Source organism: Coregonus lavaretus, assembly GCF_964263955.1.
Source record: "Coregonus lavaretus genome assembly, chromosome: 11".
NCBI lineage: Eukaryota > Metazoa > Chordata > Actinopteri > Salmoniformes > Salmonidae > Coregonus > Coregonus lavaretus.
This window is the reverse complement of record NC_139998.1, coordinates 30756887-30777697: the sequence shown is the minus strand read 5'-3', so window position 1 is coordinate 30777697 and position 20811 is coordinate 30756887. Positions and strand designations below refer to the sequence as shown.

At 42.9% G+C, this 20811-nt stretch overlaps 1 pseudogene across 1 annotated transcript in view; it reads right to left on the bottom strand.

The window, feature by feature from the left end:
• LOC311137510 (S phase cyclin A-associated protein in the endoplasmic reticulum-like) overlaps positions 1–20811 on the bottom strand; it is a 120114-nt pseudogene that overhangs the window by 29203 nt on the left and 70100 nt on the right. The window contains exons 25-27 of the transcript XR_014615453.1: positions 4684–4913; positions 2831–2986; positions 2503–2533 (exon numbers count right to left, since the gene is read on the bottom strand). The product of XR_014615453.1 is annotated as a S phase cyclin A-associated protein in the endoplasmic reticulum-like (transcript). The remainder of the gene's footprint in view (positions 1–2502; positions 2534–2830; positions 2987–4683; positions 4914–20811) is intronic.

The window sequence follows — 20811 nt, the reverse complement described above, 5'->3', positions numbered from 1 at the left end:
AATGTTTCAAGTGCAGTCGCAAAAACCATCAAGCGCTTTGATGAAACTGGCTCTCATGAGGACCTCCACAGGAAAGGAAGACCCAGAGTTACCTCTGCTGCAGAGGATAAGTTCATTAGAGTTACCAGCCTCAGAAATTGCAGCCCAAATAAATGCTTCACAGAGTTCAAGTCACAGACATAAACATAAACGGTTCAGAGGGGACTTTGTGAATCAGGCCTTCATGGTCGAATTGCTGCAAAGAAACCACTACTAAAGGACACCAATAATAAAAAGAGACCTGCTTGGGCCAAGAAACACGAGCAATGGACATTAGACCGGTGGAAATTTGTCCTTTGGTCTGATGAGTCCAAATTTGAGATTGTTGGTTCAAACCGCTGTGTCTTTGTGAGATGCGGTGTGGGTGAACGGATGATCTCCGCATGTGTATTTCCCACCGTAAAGCATGGAGGAGGTGTTATGATGCTTTGCTTGTGACACTGTCAGTGATTTATTTCGAATTCAAGGCACACTTAACCAGCATGGCTACCACAGCATTCTGCAGCGATTCGCCATCCCATCTGGTTTGGGCTTAGTGGGACTATCATTTGTTTTTCAACAGGACAATGACCCAACACACCTCCAGGCTGTGTAAGGGCTATTTTACCAAGAAGGAGAGTGATGGAGTGCTGCATCAGATGACCTGGCCTCCACAATCCCCCGACTTCAACCCAATTGAGATAGTTTGGGATGAGTCGAATGGCGGAGTGAAGGAAAAGCAGCCAACAAGTGCTCAGCATATGTGGGAACTCCTTCAACACTGTTGGAAAAGCATTCCAGGTGAGGCTGGTTGGGGGGGCGCCAAGGGTGTGCAGGGCTGTCATCGAGGCAGGGGGTGGCTGTTTGAAGAGTCTCAAATGTAAAGTATATTTTGATTTGTTTGGCACTTTTTTGGCTGTTCCATGTGTGTTGTTTCGTGGTTTTGATGTCTTCACTATTATTCTACAATGTAGAAAATAGTACAAATAAAGAAAAACCCTTGAATGAGTAGGTGTGTCCAAACTTTTGATTGGTACTGTATATAAACTTAGGTTGGAGTCATTAAAACTTGTTTTTCAACCACTCCACAAATTTCTTGTTAACAAACTACAGTATAGCTTTGGCAAGTCGGTTAGGACATCTACTTTGTGCATGACACAAGTAATTTTTCCAACAATTGTTTACAGACAGATTATTTCACTTATAATTCACTGTATCACAATTCCAGTGGGTCAGAAGTTTACATACACTAAATTGACTGACTTTAAACAGCTTGGAAAATTCCAGAAAATGATGTCATGGCTTTAGAAGCTTCTGATAGGCTAATTGACATCATTTGAATCAATTGGAGGTGTACCTGTGGATGTATTTCAAGGCCTACCTTCAAACTCAGTGCCTCTGCTTGACATCATGTGAAAATCAAAAGAAATCAGCAAAGACCTCAGAAAAAAATTTGCAGACCTCCACAAGTCTGGTTCATCCTTGGGAGCAATTTCCAAACGCCTGAAGTTACCACGTTCATCTGTACAAACAATAGTACGCAAGTATAAACACCATGGGACCACACAGCCGCCATACCGCTCAGGAAGGAGACGCATTCTGTCTCCTAGAGATGAACATACTTTGGTGCGAAAAGTGCAAATCAATCCCAGAACAACAGCAAATGACCTTGTGAAGATGCTGGAGGAAACAGGTACAAAAGTATCTATATCCACAGTAAAACGAGTCTGATATCGACATAACCTGAAAGGCCGCTCAGCAAGGAAGAAGCCACTGCTCCAAAACCGCCATAAAAAAGCCAGACTACGGTTTGCAACTGCACATGGGGACAAAGATCATACTTTTTGGAGAAATGTCCTCTGGTCTGATGAAACAAAACTGTTTGGCCATAATGTATGAAAATGTATGCAATAACTGTAAGTCGCTCTGGATAAGAGCGTCTGCTAAATGACTAAAATATAAAATGTAAATGTAAATACATCGTTACAGTTGTTGGTTAGCTAGCTAGTGAATTTCAGCCATATTAGCATAGACGTGTCATCAGTGAAAACCCCTCAAAACAAGACATGGGGTAAGAACAACATAAAACTAGCTGAAACAAGCCACTTACGCTTCCCCATATGACAGCTTCTTGTCATTGTTTCTAGCAATCTGACCGTTCAGAATCATAACAACACACAGCCTTCTGCCCCATCAATGCAAACACATTTTCGTGACGTTGTCAGGCAACCCGTCTAGAATGCAAGGTTTTGACAACAGACCAGCAATATTTAAGTAGAGTTAAAATACCTCTGTTCTAATTCAAACAATGACACTACAGAAACTAAAAGGGACCTGATGTGCCCATATGAGCGCTGATGATATTTCACTATGAGGGCAGCATACCTGTACTAAGGGTCATGCTATCTTCGTCAGTATTGTGTCTCAGTCTGTATGCTTAGCCTCTGTCAGCGGCGCCATTGAGCCTCTCTCGGGGCAGGTCACAGTAACACGTGGGTGGGCTTCCCCTTGTGTGCTGGAGGCAAGGGTTTATGGTGAGTGACAGAGCACTGGGGTCAAGTAGATGCCTATCTCGATCAACAGTAACGATGGCCTTGCCAGCGCTCAGACTAAAGGAAACCACTGAGTGTGATTGAAAAGGAGGCAGTGTCTTTGTTTGAGCTCCAACAACAAGTCTTTATGGGACAGCAGGGCGGACTTAAAAGATCCAACGGTGAGTCACTCCTGTCATTAGTCTTGTGAACAGCCGTGTGTGATCACAGGGATGTCTGGAGAGGAGGGTCATAGAGGAAGGGAGACTGCTGCCACTCACCGTCCGGTCACAGCGAAGCACAGCTTACACATGGCGTGCTGCAGAGCGGTGGCCTGCTGGAGGAAGGCAGACATCTTGGGGCTCTCGTCCACCGGGCCCTGGACAGACAGGAAGCAGCCATACAGCTTGTCAATCAGACCCATGTTTACCACATAGCTGAGGGAGGGACAAACACAAAAGGAGGATAAGAGTGAATCCACATGAAGAAAACAACAAATGACAAAACTTTCACAATGAATGAAGTCTGTCTCTGTGAAATATGTTTTATCCTAACAAAGGCCCTCACTGATAGTAACTCACCGGCAGCACAGTTGAAATGTGATCTCACCTAAGCCCTCTGTACTCCCTGTCATTACTGTGATATCTCCAATTTTTCTTGCCAATGGCAGGTCTCATGATCATGTTCCCTTTGCTCTCTCAGCCTCAAATCACTGATAATAGCATCATTAGAGGGCGGCTGTGCCCCCCTGTGCCAGCCCAGAGCCAGGCCCCTGACTGTCTGCTGACCTGTGGCTGCCTCACGGCTAAGGTATGCCTCTCCCACCACAGCTCAGCCCACTTTAGCCCTACCCACCATAGGGACAGACAAGGCGGCTCAGCTGTCAATCACAAGACCTCCCAGATGTACCAGACAGCTCAGTCAGGAATCAGAAAGCCAGCCACTGATCTACAGTACAGGCATCCATCTATCCCTTTCCCTCTCCGGCTCCGCTTAACTTACTCCTTCAACTCGCATACCTTTTTTTGTTGGGATTGTCAGTCAAAATGGGCTCTTCTCAAGGCAGGTAATAAAAAAATGGTTAAACCTCCACAATAGGTCATCTGACACTTGAACCACGGCAACTTGCTATGACTATCCTCTTTCACAGCTTCAACTAAGCTGAAAGGAGCTTTCCACACACAGTTATGCACAATGCCTGGCCCATAGTCTGTTTGAAAAGCTGTTCAGTGTTCAGTCTTGCCCCTGTGTTTCTCAACTTACGCGCTACACGCATCTGTACGTTTCTTACACTGGTAGGAGATAAGTATAGTACAAAGCCTGGTGAGTGATTGGTAATGAGAAATGAAGACGTAGAAGCGGAATGCTGATGTTCTCTTTCTGTGTGATCTACAGTTCACCATAATGGGAAAAGTGTTGCAAAAGTTACCTTATTTCCTCCCTACCATTATATACATAATTTGAGGCAGATTAGGTAAATCGTCCATTGCTTTGCAGGGATTACTTGTCTGACGACACCATTTTTCCTCTCCCCTGTCTCCTGGGTTACGACTGGGACATAGTATGAGTGTTGGGCCTGTGCAGCTGCTCTGGTCAGATGAATCATTGGCTGTGGGAGGGATGATGGGAAGACTCCACTCTTCCTGAAGGCTTGGGCCTGCCTTTCCTCACCGCCCCACAGCGCCAGAGAGACAGCCCACAGCCCCTGCTACTCAAAGGCCACGTTCAAGGGGATGTTGCAAACTTCCAGGAGTGTTCTTTGTTTATGTTGCCCCAAGTAAAAAAGGACTTATTACTTTGCTGAAGATTTTTATCCAGAATGTGTGAAAAAGAACTTTTTGGACAGATGCCAGAGGACAACCTCTCTCACCCTCACTACAAGCCCCTGAGCAAGATGGAATAAAATGCAAATACTGGGACCTATTCCAAGGGAGCTGACATTTTGTAGCAATCTTTTCAACAAAAGGCTATTTCTGACAGTAACTAAGTTAAAATATCAGTGTTTCCCCACATCAACCCTGTCAGTGAGAGAGTGGAGGGGGGACATGGGAGGAGGTAGAGAGGTACTGTGAAAGGCAGGAGGGCCCCAATAAAGCAGTGTATGGTTTGAGAGAGAGGAGGAGGAAGAGCTTACCTGATGAGGTCCTGGGCACGGGTGTTGAAGGGCTCTATAAGGGAGGTCTTGGTCTTGGTGTCTGGTGACATGATGCGAGGGGCGTCCCCGCGGCCACAGTCAGGTACATAGGGACGGAGAAGGCTCAGGACGGTGGTGCTGGTCTGCAGCAGGCCGGTGGTCAGTCCCTCAAACACCTGCTTGTTCACACTGCGACCAAATATGGACTTGTCTTCATCTGGGACGAACAGCTAAAGGAGGAAAAGACTGTGTGGTCAGTCAAGAACTCTGTAAACCTCCACCATGTCACAGTCCAGTCTATACTAGTAGCTCTATACCTGCTCTCTCGAACAAGCTTGTATCACATACAGTGCACTCGGAAAGTATTCAGACCCTTGACTTTTTCCACATTTTGTTACGTTACAGCCGTACTCTAAAATGTATTAAATTGTTTTCTCCCCCCTCATCAATCTACACACAATACTCCATAATGACCAAGCAACATTTTTTGCAAATGTATTCAAAATAAAAAAACGTATATACACATTTACATAAGTATTCAGACCCTTTACTCAGTACTTTGTTGAAGCATCTTTGGCAGCGATTACAGCATCGAGTCTTCTTGGGTATGACGTTACAAGCTTGGCACACCTGTATTTGGGGAGTTTCTCCCATTCTTCTCTGCAGATCCTCTCAAGCTCTGTCAGGTTGGATGGGGAGCGTCGCTGCACAGCTATTTGTAGGTCTCTCCAGAGATGTTAGATCGGGTTCAAGTCCGGGCTCTGGCTGGGCCACTCAAGGACATTCAGAGACTTGTCCCGAAGTCACTCCTGTGTTGTCTTGGCTGTGTGTTTAGGGTCGTTGTTCTGTTGGAAGATGAAACTTCGCCCAAGTCTGAGGTCCTGAGCACTCTGGAGCAGGTTTTCATCAAGGATCTCTCTGTACTTTGCTCTGTTCATCTTTTCCTTGATCCTGACTATTCTCCCAGTCCCTGCCACTGAAAAACATCCCCACAGCATGATGCTGCCACCACCATGCTTCACCATAGGGATGGTGCCAGGTTTCCTCCAGACGTGATGCTTGGCATTCAGGCCAAAGAGTTCAATCTTGGTTTCATCAGACCAGAGAATCTTGTTTCTCATGGTCAGAGTCCTTTAGGCATTTTTTGGGCAAACTCCAAGTGGGCTGTCGTGCCTTTTACTGAGGAGTGGCTTCCGTCTGGCCACTACCAGTGGCGCAGTGGTCTAAGGCACTGCATTGTCTCCCGAGTGGCGCAGTGGTCTAAGGCACTGCATCGCAGTGCTAGCTGTGCCACTAGAGATCCTGGTTCGAATCCAGGCTCTGTCGTAGCCGGCCGCGACCGGGAGACCCATGCGACGGCGCACAATTGGCCCAGCGTCGTCCAGGGTAGGGGAGGGAATGGCCGGCAGGGATGTAGCTCAGTTGGTAGAGCATGGCGTTTGCAACGCCAGGGTTGTGGGTTCGATTCCCACGGGGGGCCAGTATGAAAAAAAATATATATAAAAAAAATAATGAATGCACTCACTCTGGATAAGAGCGTCTGCTAAATGACTAAAATGTAAATGTAAAATGTACCATAAAGGCCTGATTGGTGTCTGAATACTTATGTAAACAAGGTATCTCTGTTTTATATTTGTATGAAAAAATAAAAAATGTCTAAAAACCTGTTTTCGCTTTGTCATTATGGGGTATTGTGATTAGATTGAGGATTAAATGTTTCATTTAAATCAATTTCAGAATAAGGCTGTAACGTAACAAAATGTGGAAAAAGGGAAGGGGTCTGAATAGTTTCCGAATGCAGTCCTTGTCAGCTTGACAAGTGCTCTATCAAAAAAGAAATCGACATTGATCGATCACAGTACAAAACTGACAATGCCCAAGGCAAAAAACCTGGGCCCAGATTCATAAAACACTTATGCAAAAACATAAAAAGCTTCTTAAGAAAAAAAAGAGGTTCATAAGTCAGTGCAGTTCCTCAACAATATCTTAAGATTTAATGATTTTCTTACGAACTTCTCAAATATCTTCTTAAGAATTTTCCTTAAGATGTTTGTTGCTAGGCAACCAATTTAGCTAGCTATCTAGCTAAATTGTTTAAGACAAGGGTTTAAGACAAGGGTTTAACTATCTTGGAATTAAGAACAAATCCAAAAATGTCATTTTCAAGAATCACATTTCTTCTTATCTTTTTGCTTAAGGAGAAACATAAGAAATAGCGCAATAACATTTCCAATAATGTTTTTGAGGAATAGCAACTTTGCTTAACTTTCTTCATAAGTCTATAGTTAAGGAAAAAATGGCAGTCAAGGCATTTCTTCTTAAGAAGGTTTTGTGAATCACACAGACAAATATCCCTTTCCTTTGTTTACCGGCAAAGGCCATTTGTATTGGTTGGAATCCTGACACACCATGGCATAAACAACAACACAGGTGTTACTGTATAATTCATCAAGTGTGGGCCATAAATCGGTGGTTAACAATTAGTGTGACATGGTTACTGTTGCCGTGCCAGACTGCTGCTGCTGCCATATGAGAGGTCTCAGAAGTATTCCCTCCCTGGTAACAAGGGAAGCCAACCGAATACTGAGACTGTGGAGAAAACCACTGGACTGAAGCTAACATATGGGAGGGTACTGTATTAACCATCTGCGGTATTAACTAAATGCTCCCCTTACCCTCAAAGAAGGGCTGATAGAGGAATCAGTATGCTCCAAGTTCTGACATGATTTTGCATACTTTTTTCAAGTTAATATTTTAATGTTAGTTATCCTAAACTCTTTATTACAAGAAAAGCACAAGCATCTGAAATACTCCAAGAAATGTTTATTAATAAATATATACAGTTGAAGTCGGAAGTTTACATACACCTTAGCCAAATACATTTAAACTCAGTTTTTCACAATTCCTGACATTTAATCCTAGTAAAGATTCCCTGTCTTAGGTCAGTTATGATCACCACTTTATTTTAAGAATGTGCAATGTCAGAATAATCGTAGAGAGAATGATTTATTTCAGCTTTTATTTCTTTCATCACATTCCCAGTTGGTCAGAAGTTTACAAACACTCAATTAGTGTTTTGTAGCATTGCCTTTAAATTGTTTAACTTGGGTCAAACGTTTCGGGTAGCCTTCCACAAACTTCCTACAATAATTTGGGTGAATTTTGGCCCAATCCTCCTGACAGAGCTGGTGTAACTGAGTCAGGTTTGTAGGCCTCCTTGCTCGCACACGCTTTTTCAGTTCTACCCACACATTTTCTATAGGATTGAGGTCAGGGCTTTGTGATGGCCACTCCAATACCTTGACTTTGTTGTCCTTAAGCCATTTTGCCACAACTTTGGAAGTATGCTTGGGGTCATTGTCCATTTGGAAGATCCATTTGCGACCAAGCTTTAACTTCCTGACTGATGTCTTGAGATGTTGCTTCAATATATCCACATAATTTTCCTTCCTCATGATGCCATCTATTTTGTGAAGTGCACCAGTCCTTCCTGCAGCAAAGCACCCCCACAGCATGATGCTGACATCCCCATGCTTCACGGTTGGGATGGTGTTCTTCAGCTTGCAAGCGTCCCCCCTTTTCCTCCAAACATAACAATGGTCATTATGGCCAAACAGTTATATTATTGTTTCATCAGACCAGAGGACATTTCTCCAAAATGTACGATCTTTGTCCCCATGTGCAGTTGCAAACCGTAGTCTGGCTTTTTTATGGCGGTTTTGGAGCAGTGGCTTCTTCCTTGCTGAGCGGACTTTCAGGTTATGCCGATATAGGACTTGTTTTACAGTGGATATAGATACTTTTGTACCTGTTTCCTCCAGCATCTTCACAAGGTCCTTGGCTGTTGTTCTGGGATTGATTTGCACTTTTCGCACCAAAGTACGTTCATCTCTAGGGGACAGAGCGCGTCTCCTTCCTGAGTGGTATGACGGCTGCATGGTCCCATGGTGTTTATACACTGCTCATAAAAATAAAGGGAACACTAAAATAACACATCCTAGATCTGAATGAATGAAATAATCTTATTAAATACTTTTTTCTTTACATAGTTGAATGTGCTGACAACAAAATCAAACAAAAATTAATCAATGGAAATCAAATGTATCAACCCATGGAGGTCTGGATTTGGAGTCACACTCAAAATTAAAGTGGAAAACCACACTACAGGCTGATCCAACTTTGATGTAGTGTGTGTGGCCTCCACGTGCCTGTATGACCTCCCTACAACGCCTGGGCATGCTCCTGATGAGGTGGCGGACCTGGACTAAAGCATCCGCCAACTCCTGGACAGTCTGTGGTGCAACGTGGCGTTGCTGGATGGAGCGAGACATGATGTCCCAGATGTGCTCAATTGGATTCAGGTCTGGGGAATGGGCGGGCCAGTCCATAGCATCAATGCCTTCCTCTTGCAGGAACTGCTGACACACTCCAGCCACATGAGGTCTAGCATTGTCTTGCATTAGGAGGAACCCAGGGCCAACCGCACCAGTATATGGTCTCACAAGGGGTCTGAGCATCTCATCTCGGTACCTAATGGCAGTCAGGCTACCTCTGGCGAGCACATGGAGGGCTGTGCGGCCCCCTAAAGAAATGCCACCCCACACCATGACTGACCCACCGCCAAACCGGTCATGCTGGAGGATGTTGCAGGCAGCAGAACCTTCTCCACGGCGTCTCCAGACTCTGTCACGTCTGTCACATGTGCTTAGTGTGAACCTGCTTTCATCTGTGAAGAGCACAGGGCGCCAGTGGCGAATTTGCCAATCTTGGTGTTCTCTGGCAAATGCCAAACGTCCTGCACGGTGTTGGGCTGTAAGCACAACCCCCACCTGTGGACGTCGGGCCCTCATACCACCCTCATGGAGTCTGTTTCTGACCGTTTGAGCAGACACATGCACATTTGTGGCCTGCTGGAGGTCATTTTGCAGGGCTCTGGCAGTGCTTCTCCTGCTCCTCCTTGCACAAAGGCGGAGGTAGCGGTCCTGCTGCTGGGTTGTTGCCCTCCTACGGCCTCCTCCACGTCTCCTGATGTACTGGCCTGTCTCCTGGTAGCGCCTCCATGCTCTGGACACTACGCTGACAGACACAACAAACCTTCTTGCCACAGCTCGCATTGATGTGCCATCCTGGATGAGCTGCACTACCTGAGCCACTTGTGTGGGATGTAGACTCCGTCTCATGCTACCACTAGAGTGAAAGCACCGCCAGCATTCAAAAGTGACCAAAACATCAGCCAGGAAGCATAGGAACTTCCCCACAGTGACCGTACGTACATACCCCAACCAGAAGCCATGGATTACAGGAAACATCCGCACTGAGCTAAAGGGTAGAGCTGCCGCTTTCAAGGAACGGGACTCTAACCCGGACGCTTATAAGAAATCCCGCTATGACCTCCGACGAACCATCAAACAGGCAAAGAGTCAATACAGGTCTAAGATTCAATCATACTACACTGGCTCTGACGCTCGTCGGATGTGGCAGGGCTTGAAAACTATTACAGACTACAAAGGGAAGCACAGCCGCGAGCTGCCCAGTGACACAAGCCTACCAGACGAGCTAAACCACTTCTATGCTCACTTCGAGGCAAGCAACACTGAAGCATGCATGAGAGCACCAGCTGTTCCGGATGACTATGTGATCACGCTCTCCGTAGCCGATGTGAGTAAGACTTAAGCAGGTCAACATTCACAAGGCCGCAGGGCCAGACGGATTACCAGGACGTGTACTCCGAGCATGTGCTGACCAACTGGCAAGTGTCTTCACTGACATTTTCAACATGTCCCTGACTGAGTCTGTAATACCAACATGTTTCAAGCAGACCACCATAGTCCCTGTGCCCAAGGACTCTAAGATAACCTGCCTAAATGACTACCGACCCGTAGCACTGACGTCTGTAGCCATGAAGTGCTTTGAAAGGCTGGTCATGGCTCACATCAACAGCATTATCCCAGAAACCCTAGACCCACTCCAATTTGCATACCGCCCCAACAGATCCACAGATGATGCAATCTCTATCGCACTCCACACTGCCCTTTCCCACCTGGACAAGAGGAACACCTACGTGAGAATGCTATTAATTGACTACAGCTCAGCATTCAACACCATAGTGCCCTCTAAGCTCATCACTAAGCTAAGGATCCTGGGACTAAACACCTCCCTCTGCAACTGGATCCTGGACTTCCTGACGGGCCGCCCCCAGGTGGTAAGGGTAGGTAACAACACATCTGCCACACTGATCCTCAACACGGGGGCCCCTCAGGGGTGCGTGCTCAGTCCCCTCCTGTACTCTCTGTTCACCCATGACTGCATGGCCAGGCACGACTCCAACACCATCATTAAGTTTGCCGACGACACAACAGTGGTAGGCCTGATCACCGACAACGATGAGACAGCCTATAGGGAGGAGGTCAGAGATCTGGCCGTGTGGTGCCAGGACAACAACCTCTCCCTCAACGTGACCAAGACAAAGGAGATGATTGTGGACTACAGGAAAAAAAAGAGGACTGAGCACGCCCCCATTCTCATCGACGGGGCTGTAGTGGAACAGGTTGAGAGCTTCTAGTTCTTTGGGTCCACATCACCAACGAACTATCATGGTCCAAACACACCAAGACAGTCGTGAAGAGGGCACGACAAAGCCTATTCCCCCTCAGGTGACTAAAAAGATTTGGCATGGGTCCTCAGATCCTCAAAAAATTCTACAGCTGCAACATCGAGAGCATCCTGACTGGTTGCATCACCGCCTGGTATGGCAACTGCTTGGCCTCCGACCGCAAGGCACTACAGAGGGTAGTGCGTACGGCCCAGTACATCACTGGGGCAAAGCTTCCTGCCATCCAGGACCTCTATACCAGGCGGTGTCAGAGGAAGGCCCTCAAAATTGTCAAAGACTCCAGCCACCCTAGTCATAGACTGTTCTCTCTGCTACCGCACGGCAAGCGGTACCGGAGTGCCAAGTCTACGTCCAAAAGACTTCTCAACAGCTTCTACCCCCAAGCCATAAGACTCCTGAACAGCTAATCATGGCTACCCGGACTATTTGCACTGCCCCCCCACCCCATCCTTTTTACGCTGCTGCTACTCTGTTAAGTATTTATGCATAGTCACTTTAACTCTACCCACATGTACATATTACCTCAACTACCTCAACTAGCCGGTGCCGCCGCACATTGACTCTGCAACGGTACCCCCCTGTATATATAGCCTCCCTACTGTCACTTTATTTTACTTCTGCTCTTTTTTTCCTCAACACTTTTTTTGTTGTTGTCTTATTCTTACTTTTTTTGTTTAAAATAAATGCACTGTTGGTTAAGGGCTGTAAGTAAGCATTTCACTGTAATGTCTGCACCTGTTGTATTCGGCGCATGTGACCAATAAAATTTGATTTGATTTGAAAAAAAAAAACTGAGAAGTGGTCTGTGGTCACCACATGCAGAACCACTCCTTTATTGGGGGTGTCTTGCTAATTGCCTATAATTTCCACCTGTTGTCTATTCCATTTGCACAACAGCATGTGACATTTATTGTCATTCAGTGTTGCTTCCTAAGTGGACAGTTTGACTTCACAGAAGTGTGATTGACTTGGAGTTACATTGTGTTGTTTAACTGTTCCCTTAATTTTTTTGAGCAGTGTACTTGCGTACTATTGTTTGTACAGATGAACGTGGTACCTTCAGGCATTTGGAAATTGCTCCCAAGGATGAACCAGACTTGTGGAGGTCTACAATTTTCTTTCTGAGATCTTGGCTGATTTCTTTTGATTTTCCCATGATGTCAAGCAAAGAGGCACTGAGTATGAAGGTAGGCCTTGAAATACAGCCACAGGTACACCTCCAATTGAGTTAAATGATGTCAATTAGCTTATCAGAAGCTTCTAAAGCCATAACATAATTTTCTGGAATTTTCCAAGCTGTTTAAAAGGCACAGTCAACTTAGTGTATGTAAACTTCTGACCCACTGGAATTATGATACAGTGAATTATAAGTGAAATAATCGGTCTGTAAACAATTGTTGGAAAAATGACTTGTGTCATGCACAAAGTAGATGTCCTAACCAACTTGCCAAAACTATAGTTTGTTAACAAGAAATTTGTGGAGTGGTTGAAAAACGAGTTTTAGTGACTCCAACCTAAGTGTATGTAAACTTCCGACTTCAACTGTATATTGGCACGGGTGTTGTTAGGCCCGAGACGAAGTCGAGTGCTGGCAAACCGTGCCAATATATCCTCCAAACACCGGCTTAGAGGGCATTATCACTTTTATACAACGGGTTACCAACATATTCAAATAATGATTGACATATTTTCATTAAAAACGTAATTTTTATGAATTTATTCATACTATTTCATCCTTCCACGAGATAAAGTTCAGACACAAATCTAGGGTTACTACCCAAGCCGGCAGGTCGTTCGTTCTATCGGTTCGGTTTCCAGAGACGCGACCCAGTCGTTAAGACTTTTAGTTCTAAATCTATGGATGGGACACAGTCGTTTGTTCTAAATGTTCCGTTGCCATGAAGGCTGGCAACGTTCTTATCCCTTGCTTGCTAGCTAGTCAACTTTGGCTAACACAGTCACATCAAACAGTGCAGCCAGAATAACAGCAAAATAGCTGCATTTGTGTTTGTTTAAGCTGTTTTCTAGTTACTTTTTTTGGGATACCCCCATTACATGAGCTAATGATGCGCGATTTCGCCTGGCATAGAACATTTGCTCTCTCGCCAGGCCACTGTTCAGAAGAGATAGCCAACTACACAGCTAACACAATGACTTTAAACTGAAGCTGGAATGACAGCAAACTAGCTGCATTTCTTGTTTTTCTATTGAATCGATAGTTACAAATCGCAATATTATTTTTGAACGATATATCGATATTTGGCTCAAATCGATTTGTACTGTAGGTAGCAGTAGCTAGCGCTAGTTGGGTGTACGTGTGCCAAAACTCCGGTATTTTTCATCCTATAGCTCTTCTTTTTAAATAGTGAGCCAACATGTTTTCAGCACTTATTTCACTGACTGATCAAAACTCGTTTTCTCATGCTCTCTCTTATCTCTCCAGCAGACATATGGTGAGCAATTGGTTGTAACATAAAATCACAATAAAATCACAGTATTGAATTGCAATACATATCGTATTAGTACCTAGGTATCGTGATAATATCATACCGTTACATCCCTGGCAATTCTCAGCCCTACAAGGTATGGCGTTCCTGTGACAGTAGCACAGAGTGCATTTCCACTTTTAGATACAGTGCCTTCAGAAAGTATTCATACCCCTGGACTTATTCCTCATTTTGTTGTGTTACAGCCTGAATTCAAAATTGATTAAATATATATTTTTCACACCCATCTACACACAATAACCAATAATGACAAAGTGAAAACATGTTTTTAGAATGTTTTGCAAATTAATTGAAAAAGAAATCTCATTTACAAAAGTATTCACAGTCAATACTTTGTAGAAGCACCTTCGGAAGCAATTACAGTTGTGAGCTTTTTACACCTGGATTGTGCAACATTTGCCCATAATTATTTTCAAAATTCTTCAAGCTCTGTCAAACTGCTAGACAACCATTTTCATGTCTTGCCACAGATTTTCAAGCAGATTTCAGTCAAAACTGTAACTCGGCCACTCAGGAACATTAGGTTATTATCCTGCTGAAAGGTGAATTCATCTTTATTTAATTTTGTACAGGCTTCCTTCTTTTTACTCTGTCAACTAGGCTAGTATTGTGGATTAACTACAATGTTGTTGGTCCATTCTCAGTTTCTCCGATCACAGCCATTCATCTCTGCAACTGTTTTTTTGGGAGATGATTTCCTTTTCAAATAACTGAAAATGAGTTGTTGTAATCTGAATAAAGGGAAAAAGGCCTTTCTTGAACATTGGGTGAGACAATCTTACTAATTTACTTGAGCACCTGTTCGGATTTATGTATAACTTTTGTATGACTGAAGCTTTTAGTGATATGTCTAATGCTTTAATATTTAATAATTTCTGTCCTCCGAATTCATATTCATTATATAAATATGCCCTTTTAATTTTGTCTGGCTTGCCGTTCCAAATAAAATTGAATATTTTTTTCTCATATAATTTAAAAAACTGTTCGCTAGGCGTAGGCAAGACCATAAGCAAATAGGTAAACTGGGATAATACTAAAGAGTTAATCAGGGTGATTTTTCAACAAATTGACAGGTATTTACCTTTCCATGGTAGCAAGATCTTATCTATTTTTGCTAACTTTCTATAAAAATTTATTGAAGTGAGATCATTTATTTCCTTTGGGATATGTATTCCGAGTATATCCACATCACCATCAGACCATTGTATTGGTAAACTACATGGTAATGTAATTTTTTTATTTTTTAGTGATCCAATACGTAAAATAGTACATTTGTCATAATTTGGTTGTAATCCAGAGAGGTTAGAAAATGTATCTAGATCCTCTATGAGGCTGTGGAGGGATTCTAGTTGTGGATTTAAAAGAAAACATGAATCATCAGCGTACAATGACACCTTTGTTTTTAAACCCTGGATTTCTAATCCTCTGATATTAATATTGGATCTGATTTTAATAGCTAACATCTCGATGGCCACAATAAATAGATATGCCGATAGTAGACAACCTTGTTTCACTCCTCTTGACAGTTTAAAACTTTCTGAGAAATAGCCATTATTTACTATTTTACACCTAGGGTTACTATACATGATTTTGACCCATTTTATAAGAGATTCTCCAAAATTGAAATGCTCCAGGCATTTATATATAAACCCCAGTCGAACTTTATCAAATGCCTTTTCGAAGTCTGCTATGAATAGCAGGCCTGGTTTCCCATATTTTCCATAGTGTTCTATTGTTTCCAATACTTGCCTTATATTATCTCCAATGTATCTTCCATGTAAAAAACCTGTCTGATTAGAATGAATAATATCCGACAATACCTTTTTAATTCTATGCGCTATATATTTTGCTAGAATTTTTGCATCACAACACTGAAGTGTAAGGGGCCTCCAATTTTGTAAATGGACTGGATCTTTATATTTTCCACTTGTATCCTGTTTCAGTAATAATGAGATCAGACCTTCTTCTTGAGTGTCAGATAATCTACCATTTACATAGGAGTGGTTAAAACATGCTAATAACGGTCCTCTTAGTATATCAAAAAAGGTTTGGTATACCTCGACTGGTATGCCATCCAACTCTGGAGTTTTCCCAGACTTAAAGTATTTAATTGCATCCAGAAGTTCATCCTCTGTAATTTCACCTTCACATGAGTCTTTCTGTATGGCTGTTAATTTGACATTATCAATAGAAAAAAAATCTCTACAATTAGCTTCAGTTAGAGGAGATGGAGGCGACTGAAAAGAAAACATATGCTTAAAGTACTTTGTTTCCTCCTTCAAAATATAATTTGGTGAATCATGGGTGACTCCGTCAATTGTAACCAGTTTCATTAAGTTCTTTTTGGTAGCATTCCTATGTTGAAGATTAAAAAATAATTTTGTGCATTTTTCCCCATATTCCATCCAGTTTGCTTAATTTTTTATAATATATTACACTTGATCTTTCTTGAATAAGTTTCTCCATTTCTTTTTGTTTTTCCTCTAATTTATTCTGAGCCTCTATGTTACTGTTTTTACCGCCATCTATCTGTTCTGTTAGACTTTCTATTTCCTTTGTTAGTATAAACTCTTTTGACCTAAATTGCTTTTGTTTTCGAGATGAGTCCTGAATTGCATGGCCTCAGTATTTTATACTGATAACAAGTTCAAACAGGTGCCATTAATAAAGGTAACGAGTGGAGGACAGAGGAGCCTCTTAAAGAAGAAGTTACAGGTCTGTGAGAGCCAGAAATCTTGCTTGTTTGTAGGTGACCAAATACTTATTTTCCACCATAATTAGCAAAAAAATTCATTAAAAATCCTACAATGTGATTTTCTGGAGAAAAAAAATCTCAATTTGTCTGTCATAGTTGACGTGTACCTATGGTGAAAATTACAGGCCTCTCTCATCTTTTTAAGTGGGAGAACTTGCACAATTGGTGGCTGACTAAATACTTTTTTCCCCCACTGTATCTACTAGTTCAAATGTATCCATGACATTCACCATTTCCTTAAGAGCATGTGGGTGATCGTTTGTGGTGTGATTTCCTTTACGGTCCATTGAGCTATTTAAAACAGTATTATAATCCCCCACCATAATAATATTGTCTTGAATTGCTAGCAGGGTTGATAATTTATTATATATATTGTCAAAGAATTGTGGATCATCATTATTTGGTCCGTAAAGGTTAATGAGCCATATCTGTTTATGGTCCAATAACATATTAAAAATAATCCATCTACCTTGCGTATCTATTTGGACAATTTGCACATTCGGATCGAAATTACTATTAATTAATATCATCACCCCTTTTGAATTTCTTTGCCCATGGGAGAAGTATATTCCCCCCCCCCCCATTATTTTTTCCACGCAACTTCATCTCGAATTGTTGAATGAGTTTCCTGTATACAATAGATATTATATTCCTTCTCTTTGAGCCATGTAAATATTGTTATTCTTTTGTTATTATCAGCTAAGCCATTACAATTATAACTGGCTATACTTATTTCACCATACACCATAATGAGATACAAGTTTCAAGTCTATTTATCATTATATATGTTTGTAAATTTACCAATAAAAAATACCGTAATGATTGATTGTCCATATACAGTGGGGAGAACAAGTATTTGATACACTGCCAATTTTGCAGGTTTTCCTACTTACAAAGCATGTAGAGGTCTGTAATTTTTATCATAGGTACACTTCAACTGTGAGAGACGGAATCTAAAACAAAAATCCAGAAAATCACATTGTATGATTTTAAGTAATTAATTTGCATTTTATTGCATGACATAAGTATTTGATACATCAGAAAAGCAGAATTTTATATTTGGTACAGAAACCTTTGTTTGCAATTACAGAGATCATACGTTTCCTGTAGGTCTTGACCAGGTTTGCACACACTGCAGCAGGGATTTTGGCCCACTCCTCCATACAGACCTTCTCCAGATCCTTCAGGTTTCGGGGCTGTCGCTGGGCAATACGGACTTTCAGCTCCCTCCAAAGATTTTCTATTGGGTTCAGGTCTGGAGACTGGCTAGGCCACTCCAGGACCTTGAGATGCTTCTTACGGAGCCACTCCTTAGTTGCCCTGGCTGTGTGTTTCGGGTCGTTGTCATGCTGGAAGACCCAGCCACGACCTATCTTCAATGCTCTTACTGAGGGAAGGAGGTTGTTGGCCAAGATCTCGCGATACATGGCCCCATCCATCCTCCCCTCAATACGGTGCAGTCATCCTGTCCCCTTTGCAGAAAAGCATCCCCAAAGAATGATGTTTCCACCTCCATGCTTCACGGTTGAGATGGTGTTCTCGGGGTTGTACTCATCCTTCTTCTTCCTCCAAACACGGCGAGTGGAGTTTAGACCAAAAAGCTCTACTTTTGTCTCATCAGACCACATGACCTTCTCCCATTCCTCCTCTGGATCATCCAGATGGTCATTGGCAAACTTCAGACGGGCCTGGACATGCGCTGGCTTGAGCAGGGGAACCTTGCGTGCGCTGCAGGATTTTAATCCATGACGGCGTAGTGTGTTACTAATGGTTTTCTTTGAGACTGTGGTCCCAGCTCTCTTCAGGTCATTGACCAGGTCCTGCCGTGTAGTTCTGGGCTGATCCCTCACCTTCCTCATGATCATTGATGCCCCACGAGGTGAGATCTTGCATGGAGCCCCAGATCGAGGGTGATTGACCGTCATCTTGAACTTCTTCCATTTTCTAATAATTGCGCCAACAGTTGTTGCCTTCTCACCAAGCTGCTTGCCTATTGTCCTGTAGCCCATCCCAGCCTTGTGCAGGTCTACAATTTTAGCCTTGATGTCCTTACACAGCTCTCTGGTCTTGGCCATTGTGGAGAGGTTGGAGTCTGTTTGATTGAGTGTGTGGACAGGTGTCTTTTATACAGGTAACGAGGTCAAACAGGTGCAGTTACTACAGGTAATGAGTGGAGAACAGGAGGGCTTCTTAAATAAAAACTAACAGGTCTGTGAGAGCCGGAATTCTTACTGGTTGGTAGGTGATCAAATACTTATGTCATGCAATAAAATGCAAATTAATTACTTAAAAATCATACAATGTGATTTTCTGGATTTTTGTTTTAGATTCCGTCTCTCACAGTTGAAGTGTACCTAGGATAAAAATTACAGACCTCTACATGCTTTGTAAGTAGGAAAACCTGCAAAATCGGCAGTGTATCAAATACTTGTTCTCCCCACTGTAGCTGTACCGTGATATTTGCATTGCTACGGAGTAACCCTTCAATTGTTCTCCACTAATTCCCCCGCTAAAGCCCCTCCCCATCCCAAGTTGAGCCGTCATCCCAGTGATCAGCATCCCACCCACGTCCCTCCGGATCCCTAAGGCCCCGAGAGGCCAAGACCCATCCATCGAAAACAGCACACAGTGCCACCCACAAAAACAGAAGCAGATTAACCGCCAAAAGCATTTCCAATGCTGTCACCTCTCTCTCTCTCTATATAACTATTTAAAAAAATTATGCATATCCTATTTTCCATCATTATCAATTAATATGCGTAATAATGTTGGCAGTTCATGTGTAGGATTTTAACATATAACCCGGTTTGCCATTGTATTACATTTAATTCATTGACAAGCAATTATTATCCTAGCAAATAATTCCCGTGGTCCATCCCATACCCCCCACCCCCTCCCCCCCAACATCCCCATCCCCGCACAACAGATGCTGGACAAACACACACGCACATACTCACATACTCCAACACACTCAATTTTGTACAGGCTTCCTTCTTTTTACTCTGTCAACTAGGCTAGTATTGTGGATTAACTACAATGTTGTTGGTCCATTCTCAGTTTCTCCGATCACAGCCATTCATCTCTGCAACTGTTTTAAAGTCACCATTGGCCACATGATGAAATCCCTAAGTGGTTTCCGTCCTCTCCGGCAACTGAGTTAGGTCGTTGTAGTGACTGGGTGTATTGATACACCATCCAAAGTGTTATTAATAACTTCACCATGCTCAAAGGGATATTCAATGTCAGCTTTTTTATTTTTTAATCCATCTACCAATAGGTGCCCTTCTTTGCGAGGCATTGGAAAACCTTCCTGGTCTTTGTGGTTGAAATTCACTGCTCAACCGAGGGACTTCACAGATAATTGTATGTGTGGGGTACAGAGATGAGGTAGTCATTAAAAAAAATCATGTTAAACACTATTATTGCAAACAGAGTGAGTCCATGCAACCTATTATGTGACTTGTTAGGCACATTTTTACTCCTAAACTTATTTAGGCTTGCCATAAAAAAGGGGTTTAATACTTATTGACTCAAGACATTTTAGCTTTTCATTTTTAATGAATTTGTAAAAATTTCAAAAAACACAATTCCACTTTTACATTATGGGGTAGTGTGCAGGCCAGTGACATCTAAATGTAATTTTAAATTCAGGCTGTAACAACAAAATGTGGAAAAAGTCCAGGGGTGTGAATACTTTCTGAAGGAACTGTAAGTGACATTTTGGTGTGTGTGTGTGTAGAGGTTAAGGTTTAGTTGTAGAAATAAGGAGATGGTCAGGTAAAACGTCTGAAAACATCTCATTTAAACTAATGGTTAGGGCAGCATGCTGACAGCGTTAGTAAATCCACCAACATTCTCCACAAATCTAATTAAAGAGGGACAAGCACCGACGGCGGCACTCGCTACCCCCACCCACTTCCAAACACAAACACACGCATGTGCACACACACGTTTTTACATGGACTATTCATGAGCCCCATCTTCGTCAGTATCCAACACAACTAGAAAAGTTAGCATTGTGCTATTCAACATGTCAGTCGGCAGTTGTGGGGATAAGTTTTATATAAACTGAAGCGTACAGGCTAATCTCCCCCTCTGTGCCCTCAGGAAATATGACAGCTTTGGATTGGAACTCAGGGCTGGAAAAGGAAGCCCCAGTAGAGTTCATGCATGTAGCAAAGCCCATGTCTGTGCCTTGTCCGGTCTGTGCAGTGTGCAGCCGCCACCGTTAGATGTTTGGAGTCGGCTGATGT